The sequence below is a fragment of the Phascolarctos cinereus genome, unplaced genomic scaffold, assembly GCF_003287225.1.
Source record: "Phascolarctos cinereus isolate Bilbo 61053 unplaced genomic scaffold, phaCin_HiC Scaffold_4;HRSCAF=312, whole genome shotgun sequence".
NCBI classification, from domain to species: domain Eukaryota; kingdom Metazoa; phylum Chordata; class Mammalia; order Diprotodontia; family Phascolarctidae; genus Phascolarctos; species Phascolarctos cinereus.
In genome coordinates, this window is record NW_027555847.1 from 534,143,114 (window position 1) to 534,153,437 (window position 10,324).

Genomic DNA, 10,324 nt, shown 5'->3' on the forward strand with positions numbered 1-10,324 from the left:
ATGAGAATCAACTACTTTTTGATCCACATAACACATTAAACTACCTACAATAGTTCTGGCAGAGTGTCTTCTTGTACTGGTCAAAGGAAAATACATATTAATGAAATAAAAGATTTTTGAAGTATTTATAAGACATAGTGCTTGATGTTATGTATTCAGACACTTTAAGATGAGGCAGTTTATTCTTCCAACCTATAATTTCATGTATGTATGAAAATCCTAGTGTAGATAGACACCCATCTGATACAGAGTTCCCACCATGCTCATCAGCAACTTTTATATAGTTTGCTGTCTTTAGAGAATCTCCTGGGAATATGAAGTGCTTAAGTGACTGGCCCAGGATCGCACAACTAACATGTGGCAGAGAAAGGATTTAAACTGATATCTTTCTGATTCTAAACCAATTTCTCAATCCATGCTTGTGCTATCTACAATGAAATCTGGGACATGAAAATCTAAGTGTGGAAAGTATTATGTGCCAAATAAATGTAGTACAGATTAGTAAGTGATTAAGTATAATGGAGAATTATTTACCCTACTTAACAGCATTTTGTTTTTCCACTTACATGTAAAGATAGTTGCTAATATTCATTTTTATAAGATTTTGAGTTCCAATTTTTTTTCTCCCTCTCTCCCTTCCCCAAGATGGCATGCAATCTGATAGCTATATATGTACAATCCTATTAAACATATTCCCACATTAGTCATGTTGTGAAGGAAGAATAAGAATGAAAGAGAAAAATAATGAGAAAGAAAAAAGTGGGAAATAGTATGCTTCAATCTGCATGCAGACTCCATAGCTCTTTCTCTGGACATAGATAGAATTCTCTATTGTGAGTCTTTTGGAATTGTCTTAGATAATTGTATTGCTGAGAATAGCTAAGTTGACCAAAGTTGGCCATCACACAGTGTTGCTGTTACTGTGTACAGTTCCTGTAAGTTTCCAAGTTTTCTCTGAAATCTGCTTGCTCCTCATTTATTATAGAACAATATATTCCATTACATCAGTATACCACAAATTGTTCAGACATTTCTCAGTGGATGGGCAACCTCTCAATGTCCAATTCTTTGCAACGACAAAAAGGAGTTGCTATCAATACTTTTGCATATATGGGTTCTTTCCCCTTTTTTATGATTTCTTTGGGACACAGCTCAAGTAATGGTATTACTAGATCAAAGGGAATGTACATTTTGATTGACCTTTGGGCACAGTTCAGAATTGCTTTAGAGAATGGTTGGATCACCAATAATGCACTAGTTCACCAATTTCCCCACATTTACTCCAGGATTCATCATTTTCATTTTTTGCTGCATTAACCAATCTGATAGGTGTGAGGTGCTACCTCAGAGTTGTTTTAATTTGCATGTCCTGAATCAATAGTGATTTAGACCATTTTAATATGACTATAGATAGTTTTAATTTCTTCATCTGAAAACTGCCTGTCCATATCCTTTGCCATTTAGCAATTGGGGAATGACTTGTGTTCTTATAAATTTGACTCAATTCTCTACATATTTCCAAAAGAAGGCCTTTATCAGACACTGGCTAGAAAAAGAAAATTGTTTCCTATCTTTCTGCTTCCCTTCTAATATTGATTGAATTGGCTTTTTTGTGCAAAACCTTTTTTTAAAAAAAATTAATGTAATCAAAGTTATCCATTTTATATTTCATAATATTCTCTATCTCTTTGGTCATAAATTATTCCATTCTTAATGTATCTGAAATGTACACTATTCCTTGCTCTACTAATTTGCTTATGGTATCAGCTTTTATGTCTAAATCATGTACCAATTTTCTTATCTTGGTACATGGTGTAAAATGTTGATCTATGCCTAGTTTCTGCCATACTTTTTCTCCCTAGATTTTTGAGCAGATTTTTTTCATATAGTGAGTTCTCCCAGAAGTTGGGAAATATTTCCACATTGTTTTCTTCTAAGTTACCCTAGATATTCTGGATCTCTTTTTTTTTTCCTTCCAGATGAATTTTGATATTATTTTTTCTTGTTCTATATAATGACTTTTGGTAGTATGATTGGTATGGCAATAAATAAATAAATTAATTTAGATAGAATTATCATTTGTATCATATTACTTTGGCCAACCTATAAGCAACTTACATTTTTCCAATTATTTAGATCTGACTTTATTTCTGTAAAAACTTTTATAATTTTTTCATATAGTTCTTGGGTTTGTCTTGGTAGACTCCTAAATGTCTTATGTTGTCTACAGGTTTCTTATATGGAATTTCTCTTTCTGTCCTTTGTAGCTGGACTTTGATTTATACATACATACATATATATACTTCCTTCAATTTTGCTAAAGTTGTTAGTTATTTTAAGTATTTTTAATTGATTCTCTAGAATTCTCTAAGTATACCATCATATCATCAACAAAGAGTGATGGCTTTGTTTCTTCATTGCTTATTCTAATTCGATTCTTTTTTCTTCTCTTATTGCTAAAGCTAACAAACCTAGTACAATATTGAATAACAGAGGACATCCTTGTCTCACCCCTGATCTTATTAGGGATGCTTCTAGCTTATCCTTATTATATATAATACTTGCTAATGGTTTTAGATAGATGCTACTTATTATTTCATGGAAAATTCCATTGAGCCCTATACTCTCTAATGTTTTAACAGTAATGGGTGTTCTATGTAGTCATAGGCATTTTCTGCATCCACTGAGATAAACATGATTTTTTAAATTTTTTTTTGATATTGTTAATTTTGCTGATCATTTTCCTAATATTGAACCAGGTTTGCATTCCTGATATAGATACCACCTGCTCATAGTGTATTATGATAAATTGCTGTAACCTTCTAATATTTTATTTAAAATTTTTACAGCTTTTTTTTATGAAATTGGTTTACATTTTCTTTCTCTGCTTTGGCTCTTCCTGGTTTAGGTATCAGCACCATTTTTGTGTAATAATTTGATAGGACTCATTCTTTGCCTATTTTTCCAAATAATTTATAATGTATTGGAATTAATTATTCTTTAAATGTTTGGTAGAATTCACTTCTAAATCCATCTGGACCTGGAGATTTTATCTTAAAGGATACGTTGATTACTATTTAAGTATTTTATTTCCTCTTCTGTTAATCTGGGCAATTTATAGTTTTGTAATATCCATCCACTTCACTTAGACTGTCAGATTTATTGGTATATAATTGGGCAAAATAATTCCTATGTATTGCTTTCATTTCCTCTTCATTGGTGGTGAATTTACCCTTTTCATTTTTGATTCTGGTAATTTGGTTTTCTTCTATCTTTTTTAAAATTATGTTACACGAAGGTTTATCTATTTTTTTCATAAAGCATGCTCTAAGTTTTATTTAACAGTTCAATAGGTTTCTTAATTTCAATTTTATTAATCTCTCCTTTGATTTTCAGAATTAGTAGTTTTGAGCTAACCTTGCTTATAGGTAAGTTTAGGTCTATACTCGCAACCTGTATCCTATTCTTCTCACCTTTTCCTAGTTTTACTATATTGATTCTCTCTCATTCTTCCTCTCATATAAGATTAATAACTTTTCAGTGGTTACATCCTATTTTCCCATGAATACAATCAAGTTTTCTTACTAGCGAAAAGATGGTACTTTGACTTTATCATTCCATCCAGCTATCATTCTGTTTTCTCCTTGATGCTACTACTAAATTGCTTGAGAAAATTCCCTGATGTTTGCACTTTCTCACAACTCACTCTGTGATTCCATGTAATTTAGATTCTGTTTCTACTGCATTACTGAAACTGCTTCATGAAAGGTCACAAATGAAATAATCAAAAGATCCAATGGCATTCTATTAATCTTCATCCTCCTTGACCTCTGTATTTGTCACCATTGGTAACAATATTCTAGGTACCTTCGTTCTCCTTATTTTAAAAGTGATCTCTTTTATTAATTTGCTTGAAAATTTTTTTGGAGTAGATATCAAGTTTACTGATTTGTAGCTTCTATAATTCACTAGTGCCACATTTTTAATGCAGAAAATGTTTTAACCCTTTGTTTTCCCTATCTGTTCCCATTCTTCATGCTTCCTTAAAGAATGTTGAAAGTGATTTAATAAGAATAATAGGCCATGTTTATTTAGCCCTTGAAAATTTATGAAGTTGTTTACTCAATAACATATCTGAGGGTTAAGTAACGAAGTATTACTGGAGTCATTTTAAAGATGTTGAGACTGAGGCATTGAAAAGTCATGTGGCTTGTCCAGACAGATATAAATGTGAAATTATATATAATTATATGTAATTATATAATTTATTATATGTATATATGTGTGTGTTGTATAAATATATACATACATGCACATACATATACACATACATATACATGCACACACACATATGTGTGTGTGTATATATATATTATACACACACACACACACACACACATTATATATATATAATATATATATATATATATATATATGTATATATATTACAGTGGCACACCCAACTCAGCAAACCAGGGGAGTAACTGAGCAGCAGTGTGGTGCAGCAGGCAAGCACCAATATCAGGACCCTCAGAGTGCCTCAGCATAGGCAGGGAAATCAGTAGATACCAGCTCAGGAAAAACACCACATGTCCCAGTATTCTCCAGCAGCTAAATCTCCCAGTGCTTCAGCATAACTCCAGGAAGCACAACTCCAGGAGTCACTGCCCCAGGCTGGCAGAAATTCTCTAGCAACCAAACATTAAAGTACATTTTTATTTTTATTTTTATTTTATTTTAATTCATTTTTTAAAATTTTTTTTCCATATGCTTTTGAGTTGAAAATTTTTTCTCCCTTTTTCTCCCCCCCACCCTCCCAAGACGGTGCACAATCTGACATAGGCTTTACATTTACATACCATTAAACATATTTTCACATTAGTGAAGTTGTAAGTAAAAATTAAAATCAATAGGAGGAACCATCAGAAAGATGAAACAAAATTCAACTTAAGGGTAAAAATACCTGAGAGCGATTCGACTTCCATAGTTCTTTCTTTGGATGTGGACAGCATTTTCCATCCCAAGGCCTCTGGAGATGTCTTAGATCCTCGTAATGCTGAGAAGGGTTCAGTTTAACATTCTTAGTCATTGCATAACATGGCTGCTATTGTATACAAAGTCCTCTGGCTTCTGCTCACTTCACTCAGCATCAGACCATATAAGTCTTCCCAGGTTTTTCTGAAGTCAGCCTGTTCATCATTTCTTATAGCACAATAGTATTCCATTACATTCATATACCACCACTTGCTCAGCCATTCCCCAATTGATGGGCATCCTCTCAATTTCCAATTCTTTGCCACCACAAAAGAGCTGCCATGAATATTTTTGTGGATGTGGGTCCTTTTCCCATTTGTTTGATCTCTTTGGGATATAGCCCTAGAAGTGCTATTGCTGGATCAAAGGGTATGCACATTTTTGTAGCCCTTTGGGCATAGTTCAAAACTGTTCTCCAAAATGGTTGGATCATTTCACAACTCCACCAACAATGTATTAGCGTTCCAATTTTCCCACATCCTCTCCAACATTTATCATTTTCCTGTTTTGTCATTTTGGCCAATCTGATAGGTGTGATGTGGTACCTCAGAATTGTTTTGATTTGCATTTCTCTAATCAATAATGATTTAGAGCATTTTTTCATATGACTATAGATGGCTTTAATTTCTTCATCTGAGAACTGCCTCAAACATTAAAGTACTTTAAAGAAGCCCAGGTGAGCCAGGGGCCAAACTCCTCGCCCACATGCTGAAAACTCCAGTGTTGCTAACTCCAGCTCAGCACCAGGTAAGCTATGAGACCCCTATGGTCTCCACTTGCTAGCATGAGGCCACAGCATACAACGCCAGTGACCAATCCCAGGGCTGTAGTGCAAGAAGCTTGGGTCAGTGTCCCCTGCACTCCAGCAGGAGAGCTCAATTTTAAAAATTAGGAAATAGGGAAACACTATGAGCAAAAAGCAAAAATGAATAATGACAAAGTCTTATTATAGGGACAGGGAAGGTCAAAACACAAACTCAGAAAAGTATGACATTGTCAATATACCCACAAGCAGTACCTCAAAGGGGAATATGAACTGGTCTGAAACCCAAAAAGGCTTCTTGGAAGAACTCAAGGATTTGAAAAGTCAAATAAGAGAGGTCAAAGAAAAATTGAACAATTCCTTTAAAAATACAATTAACAAAATAGAAAAAGAAAAGACACTGAAGAAAACAAGTCCTTAAAAGTAAAATTTACTAAATGAAAAAGGAGAAACAAAAGCCAACTAAAGAAAACAATTCATTAACAATCAGAATTGAGCAAGTGGAAACTAATGACTCTATGAAATATCAAGAATCAGTCCAACACAAACAAAAGAATGAAAAAAAGGAGAAAATGTAAAATACCTCATTGGTAAAACAACTGACTTGGAAAATAGATCAGGAGAGGCAATTTTAAAATTATTGGTGTACCTGAAAACCATGAACTCAAAAAGAACTTGGACATCGTCTTCCAGGGAATCAAGGGAAATTGTCCTGATGTCTTAGAATCAGAAGGTAAAATAGTCATTGAAAAAAATCCATCTATCACCTCCTAAAAGGGATCTCAAACTGGAAACACCAAAGAACATTGTAGCCAAATTGCAAAATTGCCAAGTTAAAGAGAAAATACTGCAAGCAGCCAGAAAGAAACAGTTTAAATACCATGGAACCACTGTCAGGATTATGCAGGACCTTGCAGGTTCCACATTATAAGATCAGAGGGCTGGAAATATGATGTTCCATAAGGTAAAGTAGCCTGGACTACAACCAAGGATCAACTACTCAGCAAAGTTGAACATAATTTTTCAGGGGAGGAGATGGACATTCACTCAAATAAGGAACTTCCAAAGGTTCCTGATGAAACAACTAGAGCTGAACAAAAGATTTGATCTTCAAATACAAGACTCAAGAGAGGCATAAAAAGGTAAACAAGAATGGAAAAAAAACATGTTATTAATAAGGGCAAACTCTTTACATCCTTTGCAATTATAATATATATATGTATATATATATATTATATAACTTATTATAATTATAATTGTATATAATTGTATATTATAACTTATACACTTATAACTCTTGAAAATTGTATTATTATTACTACATTTAAGAGGGATATACATAGACAGAAGGCATGGGTATAAGTTGACTTTGATGTGAAGATAAAAATCTAATTAAGTGGTGAAAAGGGATTGTTCGGGGAGAAGAGGAAAGGAGGAAGTGGATGAGCCATTACATCACATGAAAAGGCACAAAAATCTGTTACAATGGAGGGAAAAAAGGGAGATGAGCATGGTTTGAACCTTACTGTCATCAGATTTGGTTAAAAGATGGAATAGCATAATCAGTTCAGTATAGAAATCTAATTTATCCTGTAGGAAGTAGAAGGGGAAAGTGTAAAAAAATGGAGGGGATAGATAGAAGAAAGGAAAGACTGAAGGAAGCGGTCATTGAAAGCAAAACTCTAGTGAAGTGGAAAAAGGAGAAAGGTGAGAGAAAAGCATAAACAAAGGGGGAAATAGGATGGAGAGAAAGGTGCAGACAGTTTTTATAACTGTGAATGTGAATGATATGAACTCTCCCATAAAACAGAAATGGATAACAGAATGGATTAAAAACCATAATGCTACTATATGTTGTTTACAACAAACACATCTGAAACAGATGGATGCACACAGAGAAGAGGTAAAATCTTGAGCAGAATATATTATGCCTCAACTGAAGTAAAAAAAAAACAGGGATAGTGATTTTGATCTCAGACAAAGCAAAAGCAAAAACAGATCTAATTAAAAGAAATAAGGAAGGAAACTACATCTTGATAAAAGGCACCAAGAACAGTGAAGTAATATCATTACTGAACATATATGCACCAAGTGGTACAGCATCCAAATTCTTAGAGGAGAAGTTCAGGAAACTACAGGAAAAAAATATATGTAATGAAACTATAATAGTGGGGACTTCAACCTCTCCCTCTCTGAATTTAATAAGTCTAACCACAAAATAAAAAGAAAGAACTTAAGGAGGTGAATTGAGGATAGTGGAGGACCTCAGTCTCTCCCTCTCTGAATTCAGTAAATCCAACCACAAAATTAAAAGAAAGAACTTAAGGAGGTGAATTGAATTTTAGAAAAATTAGTTATGGTTGACCTCTGGAGAAAATTCTCAGCAGTACATGTACCTACACAAAAACTGATCATGTATTAGATCAAAAAACCTCACAATGTGATGCAGAAAGGCAGAAAAATTAAATACATCCTTTTCAGTTCATGATGAAATAAATAATACTTATAATAAAGAGCCATGGAAAGATGGACTAAAATCATTTGGAAACTAAATAATGTAATCCAAAGAATGAGTGGGTCAAACAACAAATCATAGAAACAATCCGTAACTTCATCTAAGAGAATGACAATAATGAGACAACATACCAAAACTTAGGGGATGCAGCGAAAGCTGTTCTTTTGGGAAGTTATTTTGTTTTTTGTTTTTTGTTTTTTTTTTTCCTAAATGCTTACATGAATAAAATAGAGAAAGAAGGGATCAATGAATTGGGCATGCAACTAAAAAAGCTAGAAAAAGAACAAATTAACTTCTGAAAACCAAAAGCAAGATTAAAAAATTTAAATTAAGAAAACTATTGAACTAAAAAATAAAACTAACAAAATTAAGAGCTTTGTGGAAAAAACAATAAAATAGATAAACCTTTGGTTAATTTGATTTAAAAAATGAAAGAAGAAAACTAAATTACCAGCATCATAAATAAAAAGACTGAATTCACCACCAGTGAAGATGAAATCAAAAACAATATTTAATAGCTATTTTGCCCAACTATAAGTGAAGAAATTTGATAATCTTAGTTTAAATGGTTCAATATTTACAAAAATATAGTTTCCCCACATTAATGGAAGAGGAAATAAAATACATAAATAACCCATTTCAGAAAAAGCAATTGAACAAGCCATCAATGAACTCCCTGAGAAAAAATCTCCAGGGCCAGATTGATTTAAAAGTGAATTCCATCAAACATTTAAGGAACAATTAATTCTAATACTATATAAACTTTTTGGGAAAATAAGCAATGGAGTCTTACCGATTTTTTTTATGTTACAAATATCATACTGATACCTAAACCTGGAAGAGCTAGAACAGAGAAAGAAAATTATAGAACAATTTCCCTAGTAATATAGATGCAAAAATTTTAAATAAAATATTAGCAAAAACATTACAGCAACTTATCTGGAGAATAATATACTATGACCTCCTAAGATTTATACTAGGAAGGCTAGCAAGGCTAATTCAATATTAGAAAACTATCAGCAAAATTGAGCCTATCAACAAAAAAACTAACAGAAACCACATGATCATCTCAATAGGTGCATAAAATGCTTTTGACAAAATACAACACCCATTCCTATTAAAAACACCAGAAAGCATCAGAATAAGTAGAGTCTTCCTTAAAATAATAAGTAGCATCTACCTAAAACCATCAGGAAGCATCACATGTAATGATGATCATTTCCAGTAAGATCGAAGGTGAAACAAGGATGTCCATTATCACCACTGTTATTTAATATGTAATTAGAAATGTTAGCTTTAGCAATAACAGAAGAAAAAATAAATTTAAGGAATTAGAATAGGCAAAGAAGAAACAAAGCTATAACTCTTAGCAGATGATATGATGGTATACATGGAGAATCCATTCAAAAAGGTTAACAACTACTTAAAAGAATAAAAAATAAATAAACCCACATATGTCATTGGCATTTCTAAATATTACTAACAGAGCTCAACAACAAGAGATAGAGAAATTCCATTTAAAGTTACTGTGGACATTATAAAATATTTGGAAATCTACCTGCCAAAACAAAACAGTAACTATGTGAACACAAGTACAAAACACTTTTCACACAAATAAAGTGAGATCAAAATAATTGTCAAAACATCAATTGCTCATGAGTAGGCTGAGGTAATATAATAAAAATGACAATTCTACCTAAATTAAATTACTTATTCAGTGCCATACCAATCAAAGTACCAAAAAATATTTTATAAAGCTACAAACAGAATAACAAAATTCATCAGGAAGAACAAAAGATCCAGAATATCAAGGGAATCAATGAAAAGAAATTATAGCGAAGATGGCATAATCATACCAGATCTTAAATTATATTATACAGCAGCAATCATCAAAACTACTTGATACTGGCTAAGAAACAGAGTGGTGGATCATTGGAATAGGTTAGGTATGCAAGACACAATAGTCAATGACTATAGGAATCTGCTATTTGATAAATCCAAATACTCCAGCT